The sequence below is a fragment of the Phocoena sinus genome, chromosome 3 (assembly GCF_008692025.1).
Source record: "Phocoena sinus isolate mPhoSin1 chromosome 3, mPhoSin1.pri, whole genome shotgun sequence".
Classification (NCBI taxonomy): domain Eukaryota; kingdom Metazoa; phylum Chordata; class Mammalia; order Artiodactyla; family Phocoenidae; genus Phocoena; species Phocoena sinus.
In genome coordinates this window covers 147615098-147636632 of record NC_045765.1, presented here as the reverse complement: position 1 = coordinate 147636632, position 21535 = coordinate 147615098, and the positions used below count along the sequence as shown (strand labels likewise).

The following is a 21535-nucleotide window of genomic DNA, read 5'->3' as shown; positions in this document are numbered from 1 at the left end:
CTTGCAAAGCCGTAACTTGCTGGACCCTCTGTTTCTTAATCTAAGTGGGATAATTATTTGTATCTTCCGAGAGGACTGCACCAAGCACTGAGTGAAAAAATGGGTGTAGAACACTCAGAACATAGGTGTTTGATCAGATTTACATGATTGGCCTCTGAAGGCATTTGACGTATCAGCTTCTTCTAGAAGCTGGGACTCAGACGATATTGTTTCTATTACTTTATCTATCTGTCTACTTATCTAACTATCTAGTAATTTCTCTGCTATATGTTAATTGGTAGTTCTGGGTGAAAAAATGGGCTTCTAAACAAATTAGAAACTCTTCCAAATATTCTTTTAGGCTAGCCAGTCTATCTTCCCTTTGGAGGATGTTGCATGAATAACACGAGAACTCTTTTCCTCTTGGTGAGTTTGCCGTGTCATCCATCCATTGATGACTCACCTCCTGTGAGTCTATATAACATGTTTTCATACTTGATTATATTCTACTGCTAGTTGCTGCCTGTCTTTCCTCTTCAACTAGAGCGTGAACTCCGTCCTATTTTTCTGTTCCTATATCTTGTACGGTACCTAGCATTTGGCAGATAATAAATCGCTCGTGGACTGAACAGCCGAAGTTATTGCTCGAAGGATGTGTAAATGGCTCTTCTGAAGGCAGGCCCAGTGGCATCCTTACAGGTTCTTACAGGGCAGGTCTTTCACAATAGCGACATTACCCGTCCCTTCATCCGTCCCCAGCAACCCCTCCTAGAGGTCCCACTCTCTGTCGGATTCTCAGCCAGGAGGTTAGATACTTTCTTAGATACTGAAGCAATGGAGGAGGTGTGCCCATGGACGACACGGAACAGCCAGGCCTACCTGATGTGTAGTTTGCTGTCCCAGGCAATGACTCTGCATTCTGAGCAGCCGGAACATGAGAGATGAAATCAGTATTTCCGGCGCAGGTAAATGGCTCAGGTGACATCACATGTGTAGTTTTTCTGTCCTGGCCTTTCAATTTTTCCCCTTTAACTTTGCCTATTTTATAACCCCAAGCGCAAGCAACTTCTTATCAATGTGGTAACAGCATTATACAGGGCTGGCCTCCGAAGTCCGTAGAATTGGGTTTGTCTGGAACTTTCTGAGGTAGTTACTTTCTAAAGAGTTCATAGGTGGAATTTCTCTTGCCACAGTTGAACTGAAAAGCATGGTCCTGTTGAGGGTTATGGCTTGGTGGTTGGCTTCACCCTGCTCTAAAGTGGTTTCCTTTTCTAAATCACATACATGTACTGAAAATTATATCAGTTCCTTGAGATTTGGGCAGAGTTGTCAGTTTGGTTTCTTTCGAAACCAGGGCAGGGCTTGCCTCACCCATGTTTACTGTCCACTGACAGAGGATCAGGAGAGGGTCGGCCACATCCTTATTAGGCAAAAAACGTTCTTTCTGTCTCAGCTGGTGTCCAAGAGAGGGTCTTCATTCACTTTAAAAATAAAAAAGGAAAGAAAATGACTTGCTTCGAGAGTGACTTTGATATTGATATCATTTGAATGAGTCATAAAATGTTTTTTCTCTTGACATTTATTCTCTTTGCCAATGCTTGATATCTTGATGCTAATTCTGAAGAAAAAAGGAAAAGAAAAGAAAGATTTTTTTTCCCTTTGTAGTTCGAACAGGAAAGAATCTTAGTGTAAAAACTGTGTTCTCTTTGTCCTTTTTTTTTTTTTTTGTATGTATAATTATTGAGGCTAAGGATATATTCAAATGATTTCGGGGGCTTTAGAGAACTTTACTAAAAAGCTTAGTAGTGCTAAAAAAAATTCTGCTCCTGGTAAGATTAGAAGTTCTGTGTTAGTGTGTGTTATGCTCCTGGCTCTGTCTCCACCTGGGGTACCTGAAGTCTGCAGGCTGAGGCCTCGGCAGGTCCCTGAGGAGACTAGAGAGGACGGAGTGAGGATGCCGGTAACTGGGTCACCCTTGTCCTTACCTTCATCATTCAGATGAACAGATCCTGAGTGTCCCTTGGGTGCCCCTTGCCTTGCATCTTCCTGGTGCTCGTGTTAGGCGTTTTCTTGTTCATATTTAATTTTTAAATTGTATTTTTCATATTAATAAAGAAATTCATATTTGTTGGAGAAAAATCAGAAAATATGGATGGACCGAAAGGGCAATAAAGACAATCCCACCATCCAGATAAAAATGCTGTTAATACCTGTGGGGGCGGGTGGTGTGGAAAGAGAGAAAGAGAGAGAGAGAAGGAGACTGACTTTTATCTCTGTCTGCTTTATTCATTAGTTTCTTCCCAGCATCTAGAATAGTGCCGGACACATAGTAGGTGCTCAATAAATATTTGCTGAAAAAAATAAGACACATCTTAGAAGTCTCCCTCCTCCAGGAAATTCTCACACACCACCTAAGGGATCGTTTTTCAGGTCTCACTGAACCTGTGAACCTGCGGCCAAACCGTCTTCACTGGCCCTTCACTGTGCACACCTACTGCTCACTTCTCCATACTCCACGCTCGTTAGAGACTTGTCCATTCCTAGAGGAGTGTGCCATTAGCCTCTTAGCCTTCCTGCTTTAGTATCTTCCCCTCTAGGAGGGAAGGAGGTCTTTGTAAGGTCAAATTTCTTTGATTTCAAGTTATACTTATGCCTCCATGTCCTGCCTTGGTGAAAATCTGCACTTTTCAGTGCCATGCTCATTGTATACTTCAGTTGTAAGGTGTTCCCTAAACCATGTAAATGAATTTTTTCTGATACCAAGAACTAAAGGGTATGTTCTAGGAAACAGCACGTGAAATTTTAGCAGAATTTGTCTGAAGTGTGCCTTCTACCACAACCAAACTCTGCGAGGAAAAACTAAAAAACAAACACTAGTGAAACTTGATCCATAAAGCCACGGGAGGGCCTAGCATTATAGCAAGCCGCTGTAGAGACTGTGCCTTAGAGCAACGTGAGCAACCCCATACAGGGCTCTAAACAGAGCTGTGGGGCTCTAGCTGGTTTGGTCTGCTTGGAAGTCAGGCAGTGTTGGTGGGATTCCTGGCATCCTGGGCAGGAGTCACTGCCAATCCCCCCCCTCCCCCCAAAATAAAAGAATGGTCTTGGCTTTGGCCAAGACAAATGCCTAGGTGCAGCCAGGGCAAGGCTTTTGTGGCTGTGTCTTCATGGCCTCAGGAAGTGGAAGCCCCCATGAGTGGCTTCCTGAACAGATGAGATACAGAGCAGCAAGGGCAAATCAGTATCAACTCAGGAGTCAACTCATTTCCTTGGCCGTCAGCAGATTTGTTTTGAGAAGATTCTATGTCTAGGATCAGCAGGAAGGAGAGCTGTGATCCATTAACAATGTCTGTCACGGGGAGGGGAGTGAGGGGGCCTGGTAGGCCAGCTGTTTGTCCTCCTTGGCACGGATTGAGAGGTTAGGAGATTGTGCTCAAAAGTGGAATTTTAAATTATCACCCTTAGAAAAGGCCCTTTGACTAGGGTGACCATAGGCTTTTTTTTTTTTTAATCAAATTAGGATACTTTTAAAATTGAAATGAAATGCTCTTATCCCAAGGCAGCAAGAGTAAACGAGAACCTATGATACTTTGTTCATTGCAGACAGTCTTCACATGAAAGGTTTGCCCTCCTGTACACCACCCCCCCCCAAGTTTCAGGGGCTCCTTGGGCAAGATCTCCCTTCCACTGTGCTCTGCCTTATTTCCAAGGAGCCCTTTGGTTGGGGTGTGTTTGTCTCAAGCCCCAACACTCGACAAGGAGTGACCCAAGCATCCCCCTCCTCTTGTCCTCAACACACTGTGCAGAGGAGCTCCCAGTGAGCGCTCTGTGGCTTGCTGGCTTTCCTGCCAATGCTGGCAGGTTTCTAGGGCGTGTTCAGTGCTGGCTTCTGCTCCTCCTGATGGCAGAGCCATCAAATCCATCTACTTGCTCTGTTCTTCCACATGCCAGGGTTGTGCCATCCCACTCCCTGTGGTGTGAATGGCCCTACAACCTGACCTCAGAGAGCTAGCTTTCCAAAAACCCAGTCCCACAAGCCTGCACCTGAGCTGGGCTGGCCGCCATGCTCTCCCACGGGGCACCTCACTCACACCATGGCCCACGAGCCGTGCATGAATGACTGCAGAGCTCTGGGTTCTGAGCGTGAGACAGCTGGGATTCCCTAGGTACGTTACTTCTTTTTCTTTGTTAAAACCCTGCATATACTTTTATTCCCAAGAAAGGCCCCCATTCTTTTTTTTTTTTTTTTTGCGGTACGCAGGCCTCTCACTGTTGTGGCCTCTCCCACAGGCTCCGGACGCGCAGGCTCAGCAGCCACGGCTCACGGGCCCAGCCGCTCCGCGGCATGTGGGATCTTCCTGGACCGGGGCACGAACCCGTGTCCCCTGCATCGGCAGGCAGACTCCCAACCACTGCGCCACCAGGGAAGCCCAGGCCCCCCTTCTTTAGTTTACCATGAATAATCTCAGGCCGAGTGGGACTCAAGTCACAGATATAAAAGGTTGCAATGGGCAGCTGACTCGACCGCAGAGATTCCTTCTGGAAATGTCTGGTTGGCCATTTTCCTGTACTTGCTCAGATGAGCCACCTGGGAGTGCTAGCCCCACTTCCCAGATTGAGCATCAAGATATTTAGTTAGGCAAATAGTGTCCTTGGCCAATAGATTTTGTATGGTCGGTGGTGGTTAGTTTAGTTACCAGTATGAGGTGAGAGTGTTAGAGACAGAAGACTTGGATTCTAGACCTGACTTTCTCACAGATGGTCTGTGTGACTGTGGACGTGTCCCTTCCCCTCCCCAAACTCCTCTCCTCGTCTGTAAGGTAGGCGGGTGGACCAGAAAAATGACCATCACACCACTTTAAAAATGGTCCCCCCCCCCCGCTTTCCAAAACATAACACATAATCCTAACATGCAGAAGCACACCTGCTCTGACTGAAGCCAGAATGAGGCCCCGATTGATCCGGGCTCGTGGAGCTTTCCCTCACTCCCAGCCCGACAAGGCTGTGGGTCTTTCCGACTCCCCCCAGCCGTAGAATCTGCGATGTTTCTCTCCTGCTGCCCGCCTTCTGGCCATCTTTCTGCGTAGGCTGTTCCCTGCATGTAGGCATTTTTGGCAGGGGGTGGGTGGGAAAATTAAAAGGAGCTGAAATTGAAATCTCTCCTGTTTGCTGCTCATCGGCAGCTCCAGTCACACACTTGGTTGGGGTGAAGGTTGAAACCAAAGACTCAGAGAAGGTTTTAGGTTGTCTGTGCATTGTGATTCCAGCGGGCTGGGCTTGCTGCGCCTGGGAGTGTCTGGTGTGGGTTGACTGTCCTAGTCTGTGTGTCTCTCTAGCACCGCCTCTAGGGCAGTGGTTCCCAGACCTGGAATGGCAGTTAGGATAACGCTGATCTGGGATGCACCAGTCCCTTGTCAGCACTTATTAAAATAGGAGCAACTCTAAGCGAGTAAGTGGTTGGAAGTGATCTCGTTGACTCTCTATTTTATGTGGGCCCTTAATTTATATTTACTTCTTAAATCCTTGCAACAGCTCTGTGAGAGAGTGTTTACTGTTTTGAAGTTGTTTCCTTGCTTATCTGTCTCCTGGTGGAACTAAGTGGCAAGAATGCTCGATCTGTGCATATCTTGGCTTAGATCAGCCGCACACGGTAGGCCCACTGATTTTGGTTAGTCTTTTGTTTTCCATATGTAAGATAGGTGAGTGAATGAGCAGATGAAGCTCAAAGAGGTTAAGTAATTAGCTAGGCAGTAAATCTGGGGTAGACGTCTGTCTCCATCAAGCCCAGCTGATTCAAGAGTGAAGAAGGTGGAAGTGGGGTTCCAGTGTTTTCATCTTCTTGGGGCTTGCCCGCATTCCCTGTGTCCTCCTCTAAGTGTCCCTGGGTTGCCCTGCTTTCCCGATGCTCAAGACTGCTTCTTTCCCCACCGTGGCTATCCCTGGCTCTCCCTTCTGGGAGAGACTCACAAAGGGCATAAGGAGATACGTGTTCTATAGAAACTGGCACCCTGCTCTGGGGGTGTTTATCTTTGGGATTGCAGGGTTCTCCATTCCAGGGTTCCCAAACCTGCTAGACATACAGATTCCTGGGCTATTCCCAGGTCTACTGGATCAGGATTTCTGGAGATGGAACCCTGACCAGGCAGGTGCTTTTAAAAGCAACCGATCCTGCCCTTCCGATCCAACTTCATCGTCAGCTAAGATCCCCCAGGAGCTGACCTTTAGGGTTACGTGGGCCAGCTTGCCCTCTCCAGCCCCTGCCATGCCACATCCCACTTCCACACTTTGGGTCGCGGTTTTTTCTCCCAGTTGAGAAAGTCTTTGCTCCCTTTTGCCTTTATCTTCAGGCGGCCTTTGGAGTCCAGTTCATCCTCAAGCCCTGCCTTTGCCTCAGGCAGCTCACCCTTGCTCCCTCCTTTTCTGACCACTGCTGGCTCCTGTGAGGCCTAAAGATTAGCCCTTATTTCAGTCATTCAGTAAATAGTTAATGAGCAGTTGTGATGTGACAAGTATTTGTCTAGATCTGAGGGATACCACAGTGGGCAAAACAGACAAAGGCCCTGTCCTCGTGGAGCTTGCATTCTAGTAGAGGAGACAGACAGTAAACATGAGGCACAAATACATTTATAACGTAAGGCGAGGTCTGCTAATGACAGGAGCTAGGAAGCAACCAAAGGGGGATGAGAAGCTGGATAATTAGGGGTGCCATTCTAGGTAGGGTATTTGTGAAGGGCTGAGTGAGCTATGTGAGCTGGGGATCCATGTGAATCTGAGGCACAGATTGTTTCTGGCGGAGGGAACAGCAAGTGCAGAGGGCCTGAGGCAGGAGCATTTTCACCGTATTCAAGAAAGAGCGAGAGGGTCACTGTTCCTGGTGTATTCCCAGCACCTAGAGGGCTGCTGGGCACTGGGTAGGGACTCGGTAAGTACCCCAATGACCATGCCTGGAGCAAAAAGGACGGGGTGGCAGATGAGGGAAAGAGGTAGTCAGGAATAAGGTATACAGCACTGTGAAAGCCACTGTGAGGACTTCAGATTTTATTCCAAGTATGATGGGAAGCTATTCAGTGTGTTGCGTTAGAAGAGTGACACGATCAAACTGCCTTTCCCCCCGTGTAGAGGATAGACTATAAGGGGTTAGGGGAGAAGCAGGGAGACCAGTGGGAGGTTCTTGCAGAGGACTAGGGCTAGGGGACTTGGGAGAAAGTGACATCAGTGCAGATAACGAGACGAGTTTGGACTCCGAGTGCATTTTAAGGGTAGAGACTATGTGTTCTGAGGATGGATGGGATAGAATGGGAAGTCAAGTCTGAACTGCAGGACTTTTTATTATATGTCAGCAGTTGGGTGCAAAGACGATGTTAAACCCATGTGTTTGCTAACTTCCTGTTTGTCAGTTTCCTTGACATCCCCTGGGACATCCCCCTGGCAGGGCCTGTGTCCCAGTTGATGCTGCATTAAATGACGGAGTACAGGAACAGCCAGTGCTACTGATTGATAACCTTGAGCCCTAACCCCATTCCGTGGCATCGGCATCCAGGGTGGTGGTTTGGGTGTTCTCGGTACAGGAGACTTTTGTGAGGGTGGCCCCTCTGTATCACTCGGTTGTCATCAGGGATTTAAGATGCCACCTCTGCAGGAGTTGGGCTGGGGGAGGAGGTGGGAACAGAACCCAGAAGTTCAACAGCCCAGCCCCCCTCTTTCCAAGTTTATACATCTTTGAGGGAGTGTTCCTCCCTGTTCCCTACACACGCTGCTGTTTCTCTGCCTTTACACATGCTCACCTTGTTCTCTCTTGAGCAGATCTCTCTTGCTTTCCTTGTCAAAATACCACCCCTTCCTCGAAGCCCATTCCTAATGTCCCAGCCAGATGTGGTTTCTGACGCCTCTGAACCCCATCGTGGTTTATACCTTCCTTATGACATCATCTTCTCCAGGGTCTTACCCAGTCTTTGGAGCTGGAATGCCCACAGTGAAACGATGAGCCTTAATTATCCTTGAGTCCCTCCCCCAAGGCCCAGTGCAGTCTCTTGAACCCAGTAAGCACTTGATAAACATTATTCAAATTGAAGTTGACTTCCTTTATGACTCATTTTCAGCAGCTGCAGGACACTTGTCTCCTAAAGAAGATTTGGGTCAGGAATCAAACAACCAAATGTCTAAGATATGTCAGATGGAGAACATAAATAAATGAAGTGAGATTAGTATTTTTGATAGAGATGCCATTATAAGAAAGATTTCACTTTAAAAGATGGTAAGAGGCAATAGATGCAGGGTCTCTCTTGGGAGGCAATAGGGAGTGGTGGAGACCGGGGTGAACAAGAGAGTGTGTGCTGATCCATCCATCTAAAGTCGACAACAACCAAGCCTTGGCTCTAGACAGACATTGCCACAGTGTTCCTGGATAACCTGATTTGTCAAGAGAAGTTGCGAATTCAGAATTTTTGCATGGAAGACACTGATTCCTAGATGTGAGCAAATGATATCCCCCCCCACCTTTTTTTTTTTTTTTTTGTCCCCAGCCAACACCTTTCAGAGGGCCTGGCTCCAGTTTAGGACCTCTGATTTACATGTCAGACTTTTCCCCACTGGAGCAAATAGGTACATTTATCTTGAAATTGCAAGGAGATCTAGCTGCTTTTCATTAAAAAAAGGACCTTTGCATCTTGCTTTTATTCTCTAGCATTTGCTTTCCACTGTCCTGCTTTCATTTGAGTGGGAACCCCAGGGTTACTAGTATTAATTTGTGCCTGAATGCCAACTCCATGTGGCATAAGCGCTTCTATAGCTTGCCTTGAACTCTGTATAATGGGCTTTTTATTTTCCTCCAGGAGTGGTTTAAATGGAGTCTTCTGCAAAGCATAATTGGTTTTAAATTGTAGGTTTAATAATAACGATGTTGGGCTTAATGTAGTGCTTTTCAGCTTCTGCTGGCAGCCCTTGGCAGCCAGTCACTCATCAATCTGTATCCCTCTCTCTCCTCAGAAGGGGACAGCTGTTAGGGACCTGAGTCCCCTCGCCATGTCCTGCTATGGACCCCAGGGATGAGGGGGCCAAATGCCCGCTGCAGCCGGGGGCCGCTAGAGGAGAATGGGCATAGGGGTCCGAGGCTGGACCATCAAGGCTCTTTGTTGTCTTTTTCCTCTCTTTCTTTGCCTTTGGGTCACCCCACAGCTCATTCAGAGTTCTTTTGGAAGATGAGCAGAGGAATGCAAATCCCACAGTTTTGCTTCTGTATAGAAGGTTTAATTGAGAAGATATATTAACTTCATTGGTTATCATCAGGCTTCTAGCATCTTTCTGTATTTTAAATAACTTTTTTTCGTTTTCTTTTGCCATGGCCAATAAAGCATCCCTTTAAAAGATTAAATCTTGTACTTTGGACTCTCCAAGTGGAAAGAGCTCTGGTTCAGAAATCAGAGAGCCAGAACTCTGATTATGACTCTTTCTAGAATGATCTGCATAAACTTAAATACAATACTCACTTCTCCTAACCTCATTTCTGAAGCATTGGATGGATGAGTAGATTAAAGTACACGACCACCAATGTCCCTTCCAGTGCTTGTGATAGAGGACTTAAGTGTTTCTGTGAAATGACACCCAACTCCTCCTTGGATGACATTTGGTGTGTTTTAGAAGTCAATAAAAATGCCAATCTACATATGTCGTACAAAAGACTAACTGAGGCTTGGACAAGTGAGGGCTTGTTCAGCGAAAATTCAGTGTTTGTGTTATAAAAAGCGCAGAGAAGGTTGTTGGTATCGTGTGATGTGGAGCGTCCTGCTTGAAAATTACAGGCAGCGCAGTCAATGACAGGGTAGCAGCACCCGTGGCCAGCTGACGACCGCCCTTTGGAGGTTTCCCAGGGTCCACCCTTTGGACAAACCACAGACGTTCAGAACTTGTGGTCTAGTTCACCATCGATGATGACAAGCAGCTCCTCATTTGTTTTGGGGTCTGAACTGCCTTGGCTTCGACCACCATTTCTAGATGGCTTTTTGTTTTTGTTGTAGACAGGAGCAAATTATAACGTGGGAAGAATGGATGAGGGTAAAAATGGAAACATGAAGCCTGAAGGAGTTTCTCTGGGCTTGGAAGTCTGCGGTGGCCATTTGGACCAGCGTTTTGGAGGAAGTGGTGCTTGCAGAGTTTGAAGGTAGCACACGTAGAATACCTGATTTTATACAACTGTCACCTGCAAAAAGCTGACCAGACAGCTGTGTTCTGCCTCGCCCTCTCTCCTCTTTTGAGCACACTTTGCTCCTCGAGGCTCCAAGTCAGTGCATCAGTAGACTTTGCTATCTATATACCACTTTCAGTCTTTTTTCTTAATCTTTAGGTGGGGTGTTGTATTTTTTTGTAGGGGAAAATGGACAACCAAAGTTAACAGGCTTTGTTCTCTCAGAGTAAACATTCTTAAAAAGGACTGAACCAGGTGCTTCCCTGGTGGCGCAGTGGTTTAAGAATCAGCCTGCCAATGCAGAGGACATGGGTTCGATCCCTGGTCCGGGAAGATCCCACATGCCGTGGAGCAACTACTCCATGGCTCCATGTGGAGCCCGTGTGCCACAACTACTGAGCCTGTGCTCTAGAGCCCCCGAGCCACAACTACTGAGCCCCTGTGCTGCAAGTATTGAAGCCTGCGTGCCCTAGAGCCCGTGCTCCGCAGCAAGAGAAGCCGCCGCAACGAGAAGCCCACGCACTGCAGTGAAAGAGTAGCCCCCGCTCGCCGCAACTAGGGAAAGCCCGTGCACAGCAACGAAGACCCAACACAGCCAAAAATAAATAAATAAATAAAATAAATAAATGTTTTTTAATTAAAAAAAAAAAAAAAAGGACTGAACCTAACAGGAATGATAGATGCGGTGGAAGGGAAACCATGTCCTCCTTTTCCAGAAACAATTTGCCAATCTCTCTGTGAAACGGAATAACAGCTTCTGAGGGGCAGATATTAGCAGCTGGTGAAGACAACCCGGCCGGCTGTGCAGCGAGGGGAGAGGAAGGATGGGCAGAGCTGGCTGGAATACAAGGCTATGTGCTCAGTGCTCTAAAGAGCTGGACGTGGAGTAAACAGCCGCCCACATTGATTCCAGTTCTGAGAATTAGGGCCCACATTTTGAGATCTATAGATTAGATACAGAAGACTGTTGTCTTCAGATTTCTTAAAAAGCCTTCACTGTTAAATTGCTGGCCACTAAGGTGTTAATGGCTGTAACTTAGGCCTCCAGATGGGCCCAGGGCTGCACAGCAATGGGACACGGAATAGGTTCGTTCTGATGGGGAGAGGCAAGGACAGCACTAAACGAAGACGGGTTCAGGTGAAGCATTGCAGGAAGAGGCGGCTGGGTGCCTCCAGGACCTGGCGTGTGTCTGCATGTGCCTGTGTGGAACGAAAGGTCACATGCTTACCGTTGACATAAGAGACCTTTGGGAATGAGGCTCGGGGTTGAGATGGCGTTGAGAAACTGTCAGAATTTTTCTAAAGGCTGTCAGCTCCCTGAGGGTGAGGACCATTTCATTTATTTATCACCACATCCCCAGCACCTACCAACCAATATTATTTTTCATTACTATTTGGTGGATAATTAGATAAAAGGAAGGGGGAGAGGAGCTGGGGAAGACCTCACACCAGCCCTGCCCAGCCATCCCATTGGCCCACATGGAGGCCTGTTCACGCTGAGGGTCTGTGGCCAGGTCATCCATGGTGACACTCCAGGGCTTGGTGGAGGAACAGACCTCCCCTGGATGTTTAAAGCAGAAAAAGCATTTATTGTGCTGAGCAGCCCACGAAGCCAACGGGCCCTGAAGATCAGAAGGGAGGAATCCAGGTGGACTGCATGGTGACAGCCAGGCGGCTTACAGGGCTGGTCTGGGGATGCTGGGCTGACTCGGCACCCACGACACTGCACTGCTGGGTATCCCTGGACACTGTCCTGCTGCTTCTGGCCCCTCAGTGCCGCCCACTGCACCAAACAACTCCTAGATCCCGAGTCCAGAGTGAGCGGTCATGCCTCCACCCACTCGTGGGCTTGGGTCCTGGCTGTCCCCGCTGCGGCCAGCCCGGCAGGAGGCGGGGCACTGCCCTACACGTGACCTGGGGGCCTCCTTCCAAGTTGCTGGAGCAGGGTGGCCCTGCTGGGGAGGCCAAGGGAAAAATCACAGTGTACCCTGGGGGCAGGAGTTGGAAGAATCCTCAGTACGATGAGTAATCCAGTTAGCTAAGCAAATATGAAGAAACAGAATAAAAACAGCCCTGTATGCATCTTAGACTCTTATTTTGTTTTGAATCAAGGGCGACAAGGGCCAGCAGGTTACAGTGTATTAAGAACGTTAATGGCAGTTCCCAGGGGCTAGGACAGCTTCCTGGCTGATGGGACACTCAGCGCATTCTTAAGGAAATTTCTCAGTGTGAAAGAGAATGGTCAGGGCAGTTTTGCTGTTGGCTCGACCCCACCAGAGCTTTGGTGAGTTTCCGCGTCCCGGGTACGCACGAGGTCCGCCCTGACCCTGTCCCTTTCCTCCCGAGGAGCCGCCAGCTGCGCGGGACGGTGCTTTTTCTGGGAGCGTCACGTCAAGAGAAGGGGTCAGCGGGGCCCGTCGGCCCAACCTCGCGCCCTGTGAAGTGCTCCGGCTTCTGAGGGTGAATTAACGCTTGTTTTTATTGTGCTGTTCATTCCAGCTCCTGCCTATCTCCCTAATTCATTCCGCATGTCTGTCTGGTCCCTTCTGCCCGAGGCGGTCACTGCCCAGGCCCGGGGGGGGGGGGGGGGGGGGGGGGCGGCGGGCGGGCAGTGGGGAGGCGGGAGGTGCGGTGGCTTGTCTCTTTTGTGTGTCTTGTCAGCCTGTCTGCTGGCAGCTCTGTCCACGAGCCCCCTGGGTTCACAGGCGCCTCTCCTGGGAGGTGCCTCCTCCCGTTCTCACCCACAGTGGAGTGGAAACTTTTTGAGTGCCTGGACCTTAAGGCACTTGTATTTTATATCTTCTCTGAGCCTGACACTTAGCAGGGGCTCAACAAATCTCGTTCAGTCTGTGAGCAATTCGAAGCACTGGCGTGCTACCCGCCTTCAGCCTCCACGCCGGGGAGGGCGGAGCAGGGTCAGGCAGCCCCTCCAGCCCAGGGGGTGCCGTGACAGGACACCCCAGAGCTCAGACGGTGGAGGAGGTGCCCAGGTTCTGGTCTGGGGGTGCAGCACGCCTAAGGGGGGCCTTGACATGTCTGCATGGCTTCGGGGCTGGGGACGCGGGACGTGATGGGAAGGTGATGGCCACTGGGAGGATATACCTTCTCACATGTGGACCCTGGACGGGCCTACCTGATGCAATCCCGTGGTCATGTGTCATCTTCAAGTGGGAAATCCTCTAATTTTGAGTTTTCCAAAATGTGTTTGTTTTTTCTTTAACATCTTTGTTAGAGTATAATTGCTTTACAATGGTATGTTAGTTTCTGCTGTATAACAAAGTGAATCAGCTATACGTATTACATATATCCCCATATCCCCTCCCTCTTGCGTCTCCCTCCCTCCCACCCTCCCTATCCCACCCCTGTAGGTGGTCACAAAGCACCAAGCTGATCTCCCTGTGCTATGCGGCTGCTTCCCACTAGCCATCTATTTTACATTTAGTACTATTTATAAGTCCATGCCACTCTCTAGGCAGGCAGGAAAACTCTTCAAAATGTGTTTTTTGGAAGAGTTTTCCTGCCTGCTTCCCTCCCTCCCTTTCCTTTCTTCCTCCCTTCCTTCCGCTTTCCCTTCCCTTCTTAACCTGTCCTTTCCATCTTCTCTCTCCCAAAGCAGAAGGGCAGAGAAGGCACCCCAGGTGGATAAATGTGTCCATTTCAGAATTTACCCATTTCCTCCTAAAGTATGGAAGGGTGTGGTCTCTGCCTTAAAAACAAAATGCTAGGGCTTCCCTTGTGGCGCAGTGGTTGAGAGTCCTCCTGCCGATGCAGGGGACACGGGTTCGTGCCCTGGTCTGGGAAGATCCCACATGCCGCGGAGCGGCTGGGCCCGTGAGCTATGGCCGCTGAGCCTGCGCGTCTGGAGCCTGTGCTCCGCAACGGGAAAGGCTACAACAGTGAGAGGCCCGCGTACCGCAAAACAAAACACAACAAAACAAAAACCCCCAAAATGCTAGAGGAATAAAGTGTCAGAGCAACAGCTCCACTCTTCCCAAACAGCCTTCGCCTCTCCGACCTCGCTCCCACCCCCCACCTGTTTCCAGCTGGTTCTCACCCTCTATGAGCCATTAGCTTTGCCCCAATTCTAACCCCATTAGCAAGACTCATACAACCCGTGATCAGCGAGCCCCCGGGGCCAGAACTTCTAATCATCAGCCCCCGCCTCCCTTGGTCTGCGCCCACCCACTCCCCCAGTCTCTTACTCTATCGTTTCCGCTGTTGTTATTTCTGGGTGCTTGGGAGCAAACAGCGTGACTAGCTGCTGCACAGTCACCGTGTGTTGGGACCACCCTATTCATAACCGCACTGTGTTTTAACAAGGATGCCTTTGAACAGCTGTCAGTGCACACACACCAGGCTCTTTGAGGAGGCTTCCGGGGGAGCGAATCTTCCTAGTATGAAATTAAAAGATCAGTTCTTTGTTCCTTCACCCAAAACTTTGGTTTAGCCTGATTGGCTGGCCCTCTCCCTGAAGCCCAGCACGTGGTCCATGGAACGTTGTTAGGTGCTTCTAGTGAGTAAGGTTTGGGAAAACAGTTAAACCAACCTAAAATCTCTTTACCAAGGGGCTTCTCAGAAGCACTAATAGGTTAAGTTCGGTGATGGCAGGGGCCATACCTTTGTTCTTCATTCTGATGGCTAAAAATGAAAAATGATCAAAAATGAGAAAATGCGTCATGAATTTCCAAGAGGAGATATGGTTTACGGCCTCTTCCGACCTCAGGACCCAGCATTTGCAGAGCATCTCCCAGGTGAGGCTTGAGGGCATCTTGCTCTAGGCGAAGCAGGCGGGAGGGGTGGGGAGGGTGTTTCTTGGCTAATATTTCATCTCCTTAAGGAAGTGGAGTAGGAGTGGAGGAGGGTTGCCCTTAATGGATAAAGTGGCCATTGGAGTGGTGGCTCTTACGTTGAACTCAAGCAGAATTGCATTAAAACATGTATTTACTGAGCATCCATCATGCACTGGGAGTGATTCTTAGGAAATGTGCAGGCAATGTGCTGGGTGCTTGAACAATAGTGAACCAAACATAGTTCCGAGTGTGAAACAACTTCGGCAGTTTCCATGAAGCAAGCCTAGAGGAATAATCAGAGAACTATGAGAGACAGTATATGCTGGTGAACTGAAGCATATTATGCCAGCAATAAGTGGTATGAACAGTGAAAACGGGGAAAATTGGACATGCCTAGGGTTATCAGGATGACATTTGGGAGAAAGTGGAACCAGATGTCAAAGAATGGGAGGGATATGGATTGTAGAGCAGCCGAATGTAATTGTCCCAAGGGATCCCAAGAGTTCTTTGTTCACACTTAGGTATCCTATGCTCTTCGTCCCCAGCACACAGTAGCTGCAATAACATTTGTTAAATGAGTGATATGGTGGAGGAGGGAGGAAGGGCATTTCAGAAGCCAGCAGTGGAGCAGAAGCTCTGGGGTGGGAATGTGTTTACTGTTGGTGATGTGAGCAGCAGTGGGGTGGGGTGGTGGGGTGGAGCCGTTAGGAGGTATTGAGTGATAAGATGGGGCCAACTTGTCAAGGGTCTTGAATGCCAGGATGGGAATTCAAATGTGATCTTGTAGATTCTTAATTTACGAAGATAACATGGGAATGTGACCACAGGAAGAGCCACCAAAATGGAAAAATGACAACAGCAGCGGTCTGGTTATTAGCCTGGTGACTGGCTGCACGGTAGACAGGAGGAAATCAGACTCTTCCAAATGGGCGGTAGCAGTGAGAGTATAGAAAAAAGAATCTGAGAGACATTCTAAAGGAGAGAAATAGGTTTGGGGAAATAAAAGAGAAGGAGAAAGTAAAGACAACACCCAGAATTTGAATAATTAGAATGTTGGTACCCTTGGAGGGAAGAAACAGAGGCAGGTCTAAAAGTCCAGATTTTAGCATAGTCAGAGCATCCCACTAGATTTATCCTGAAGATGGTTGGAAATGTGATGTTGAAGTTTGCATGAGAGGTCTCAGAGAGGAAAAGGAGAAAGCTAAGGGCTCAGGACTGCCCCTGGTACCTCCTCCCAAAAGATGGAGGGTAAGTTTGTGGCCAAGTTGATATTTACTATGGGAGAGTTTGAAGCAGACATTGAAGGATCAGGTGTAAGAGCCAAAGAGACCGTATGGAAATTTCCTGAACCAGCATCTCCGGGCATCTGGACATCTGGATTATAAACAAGCATATAATGGGATTCCATGGACACGATGCCTTGAAGACCGTGTCTCTGCTGCCCGCATCTCATGCCAATTGGTTAAATGTTATAGGAGAAAGGCCACTCGAATGTTCACAATCCACCAGTTCATGCACACTGGCTTAATAGGCAGTTTCTTACTTTCTGGAGGTGGTCGAAATAAGTTAACTCATTCAGAAATTTTCATGGCACCAAAAGCTAAATGAGAATTTGTGAGCCGTTGTGTTGAGGCACCATGGCCAGTCAATATTCAGACACAGCCTCTGGATATCTGTCATACGGCTTGAGGATTTTTATCTTCTTTTACTTAAAAAAAATTTTTTTTAACATAGGATTTTTAAAGTCATGAGCAGAATAATAGAATAGACTCTATTTATATTTTTATGTAAAGACCAGACTGATTTAGCAGCAGTAATATCAGACTGAAGGGGTGACCACATTCTCTTGATTGTATATCGGGGTTAACAGGAGCCGAAGGCCTTAACGTGAGCAGGCTGAGACCAGGGCCAGACTGGGGACCTGACGCCTGGACATCACTAGCACGGTATCCAGAATAAGAAGCACAGGGAGTCCAAGAAGCACCGTCCAAGGGCAAAGTCAGAGGTGAAGACCAGCAGGCACAGGGGCAAAACCAGAATGCTGAGGGGTAGGGCAGGCATGTAACTGACCAAGACTAATTCTTTTATGTGTGCATGTGGTAAAGTACACAAAGCATAAAATTTACTGCTTAACCATTTTCAACTGGCGTTAAGTCCATTCACAGTGTTGCACAGCCATCACCGCTGTCTAGTTCCAGAGCTTTTCCGTCATCCCAGAAGGTAACCCTATTCCCATTAAGCAGCCCCTCCCCATCTCCCTCTCCCCAGCCCTGGCACCCACTGATCTGCTCTCTGTCTCTATGGATTTGCCTATTTCAGATAGTTCATATCAATGAAATCATATGGCCTTCTGTAACCTACTTCTTTCGCTTAGCATAATGTTTTCAAGGTTTAGCCACATGGTAGCACGTGTCAGAATATCATTCCCTTTTTATGGGTGAATAATATTCCACTGCGTGGATATACCGCGTTTTGTTTATTCATCCTTCAGCTGATGGACATTTGAGTTGTTTCCACCTGTTGGCTGTTGTGAACAGTGCTGCCATGAACACTCCTGTACAAGTTCTGTTTACACACCTGTTTTCAATTCTGCGGGGGTCTATACCTCAGAATACAAATGGTAATTCTGTGTTAGCTCCTTGAGAAATTGTCAAACTTTTCCAGAGAAGCTGCACCACTTTACCTGCCCCTCAGCAATACATGAGGGTTCTAGTTTCTCTACATCCTCACCAACATGTGTTTGACTAATTCTTGTTGTAAGTTTCACAGCCAGGTGCTTTCTCCAGGGCCGGGGGCGGACCCCAGTGGGGTGACTTCCAATGGTCTTCAAGACCCAGCTCTCTGTGACCACAGCCATGATGGTGATCGATGGAGAGGACAAGCCTCAGCCAGATGCCTCAGGTTCGGCTGCGCAAGCTTGATTCACGATTTCAGCACCTTCATGGTGTTTGCCTTCCCGCTCAGTCACTCCCTCTGATGCCCGACTCACCTTCCAAAAGTTCCCAGCACATCTCATGCTAGCGTTGGCCTTTCCCTCCCTTTAGCGAGACTGCTCAATGCTTGAACCAGTTCACAGTCGTGCAACAACTTTGATGGAAGCCATGTGTCATGGTGGTTTTGAGTACAGCTGGCTGAGTGCAATCGTTGGCCACAAATCAAAGCTCATTAGACGGAAGCATTAAATAAATCAGGACTGGGGAGGGAGGCGACTGTAAACGGAGGGCTGAATGTGAGAGATAATCCAGTCTGCTATCTCTAGTGTCTTTCCCACTTGGAGTGTTTAAACTTAGCCTGACGTTTATAGGCATTTTTCAGCCTCTTCTCCTGCCCCCATCCCCCTGCCACACACTTCCCCACAGTGATGAGCAAACTGGGAATAATTTGACTTGAAATCGAGGTGGAGCTCAGGAGAGCTGGTAATTAAGAATGTGATTTTTTTTTTTAAGCACTAAGGGAATTATGAGAAATCAGAAACGCCTTTTCCTTTTGAATAAGAGTTACTGGTTTGTGAGGGCAATGACTGAGACATCATTGTCTGTGTTCTAGGAAGCTGCGGGGCGCTGAGAGTAGCCCTCAGTACTTCTTAATACCAGGGTGAAACTTGCCAGCATCATCATGACCTCTGGCTCCTGCCCACAAGGTACCTCATGCCAAGGGCTGTAGCCCCCACTGGCCCTCTGGTATTGGACTGTCAACCTGACCTGTTTCCTATGGAAAGCAGTCCCCAGTCTTCCAGGCGGGTCCCCAGCACGCAGCCCGCTGTCCACTTCAGCCGTGGAGCTCTGCCCTTACCAGCCATGTGGTTTCTTCTTTAGGGCAGATCAAAAGAATAAAGACCCTCACCATCCTCAGTAACAACCACCGCCTACCACAAAAAGAGAGTGATGTTCACAAACCGCACGGGAGGGAAAGAACTTAGAGGGAAAGAACTACTCTGGCAAATAAGTCATGTGAATTTTAATGATGTGTGTGCTCTTGCATATAACATGAATTTAGGAACATGGAAACTGAGGAGGTGGAGAGGAAGTGACGTCAGCAAGATGGCAGAATAGGAAGTCCCAGACACCCTTTCCCCAGGAAGAGATCTACTCAACAACTGTACATGGACCGATTGACTTTGTGAGAAATCCAGAAACCAGTTAAGAGGTTCCTGCAACCCAGGTGGGCACGAAACCAGCTTCTTGAGGCCAGTCACGTGAGTACAAGTTGGAAGTGGCCAACAGCACACAATCAGTCTTCAAAGAATTTGAAAATAGAGGATAATAAAATATGAGATCAACGTGTAATGACTCACAGTAGAGGCCTCACATGAAAGGGGGATGGTCTGGCCCTGGAGTACCGAAGACAGAAGCATTAAGGAGACAAGCCCCAGGACACTGGGCAGGGCACCTGCTGTCCACTCCTTCAACACTTCTGCTAAGGGTGACCAATGTATCAGCGCCCAGAGTGGAAACTCCTCCTACGCCTCCATGGAAGATGCTCTTTCTCTCTCCCAGAGCATCAGTGGCCACACTTCCCTCTAGTTTGGAGCTTCAAACTTCAACTTTACACCCAAAAGCTAAGACTGGGAAAGGACTTTTTTTTTTATTGTTTTAAGTGAAGGATTTTGAAGATGGTAATTTAAGTTACAATGAAGATAAAAAGCAATTTCCTGCCCACCACTTCTTGCCCTGTCTTCTTTTTTCCTCTTCCTCCTGCCCTATTCGCTGAAAAACGCAGCTTGAGAAAATATGACCCCGGGGAATAGTGGATGTGAGAAAGCTGTGTACCCTGAGCTGAAAAGCAATTAGCTGCCCCTGAGCAGTCTCCGAGAAAGCAGAGGCGTGTCCCTGAGGCGGGAAGACATCACCATGATTTAGTTCTGTGTTGGTTGGTTTGCTGACAGCGGGCTGTGTGTCCTCGGGCCCCATAAGAAATGGCTGGTGAAGACCGAGGTCACCACTTCGCCCAGCTGGACCATATCTTTGCAGTGACCCGAGGGTCAGTAAGAAAGAGAAGGCTGAGGCCAGCTATGACCTTGAATATGTATCCAGCTGTGAGCTGTTGCCTGGGCTTCAAAATGGTAAATTAAGATTATGCCTGCTTGGTTTTTGCTTCTTTATGTTTAAAAAAGAAAAACTCCCTTTCTAGTCCTATATCCCACAATCTGAAGCTTGGAAGCCCACATCTGAAAGCTGCTAATAAATATAAAAAAGAGTTCCATGGTCAGTAAGCTTTAACAGCGCTGGTGAAAGCCTTAAGCAGGTGTCTACAGTACAGGACTGCTCAGAGCCTTCCGTAGGAATGGTGACTCTAGGAAGGGTGTGTAGCAGACAGCAGTTCTCAAATGTACCTGATTATGGAACCCTCTTCAGTCCGGTGGCTCTTGGAACTGTCATTCAGGCTCTTGGAACCTGTTCCTCAGTTCAGACCTTTCATTGTCTGAGTTGATCTTTCAAACTAGGTGACTCAATACCTTGTATACATTTCTCTTCTACGTGATGGTTTTGACCCCTTTTGACGATTTTTTTTAAAAGATCCATCCACCAGTTCGAAGAGGAGGCCCATTTAAAGGTTTCAGATGGCCTTACCATCTGCAGCTTTAATGATGAGGACAGAGGCCCAGAGAGATGAAATAGTCGCCCATGGCCACAGTACCGGCCAGGCAGCGCAGAGCTGGGCAGTGTGAGCAGGTAGTGCCTGCCTGCAGGCTCAGGAGGTCCTCCCTCAGGCCTCCACTTTTCCATGCATGATCTCCTTTGAGCCTGAGGTCATGGCTCCTTGTCTTGCTTCCTGGTTTGTTCCTTTTTTTTTTTTTTTTGCGGTACAAGGGCCTCTCACTGTTGTGGCCTCTCCGGTTGCGGAGCACAGGCTCCGGACACGCAGGCTTAGCGGCCATGGCTCACGGGCCCAGCCGCTCCGTGGCATGTGCGATCTTCCCAGACCGGGGCACGAACCCGTGTCCCCTGCATCGGCAGGCGGACTCTCAACCACTGGGCCACCAGGGAAGCCCCCTGGTTTGTTCTTAACCCATACTTCTTGAGAGGATTTATCCAGGTCCCTTATGCCAACTGGTATTTAGCCATTTTCCCTTTGTCCCAATTTAGGTAGCAAGATCCCTCGCCAAATATTTTTTGGTGACATACTTGAAGGCAGAGTAATACATTGGGAACAACCAGATCCACTCCTTTGAACAGTGGCTTCTTTACTAGCCTATCTTTTCACCTGTGAGATCAGTGCTTCCTTCTGAGTTGTTGCACCTAGAGCCTTGGTTCAGCCAATGGCAAGAGGATAGGTGGTACCAGGTGCGTGGAACCAGGTCCTGGAGTTAGGTCTCTGTCCGCCAGGAGAGGTGGGCAGGATTACATATCATAGAGATCTACAAATAGCACGCTGTGGTTCAGGCAAACAGCTGCACCAGGGTCTCCAAAGGCTGGTGGAACTCAGTGAAGGGCAGGCTGACAGGCAGCTTGCAACACACTCCAGCTGTCAGTGCAAGAGGCAGGGCGGTCTTCAAGATGCTAAGATGGGAAGTAGCAAGAGATAGATGAGGCTTGGTGGTTAGAACTGAGAGCATGATCAGGACTGAAGCAGCGATGGGGGATGA

General features: G+C 48.3%; 1 protein-coding gene across 1 annotated transcript in view; it reads left to right on the top strand.

Annotated features, from left to right (window-relative positions):
- The first annotated feature begins 12603 nt into the window (after positions 1 to 12603).
- PDZD2 (PDZ domain containing 2) overlaps positions 12604 to 21535 on the top strand; it is a 271976-nt gene continuing 263044 nt past the window's right edge. The window contains exon 1 of the mRNA XM_032627433.1: positions 12604 to 12619. The gene's annotated coding sequence lies outside the window, so the exon portion shown is untranslated. The remainder of the gene's footprint in view (positions 12620 to 21535) is intronic.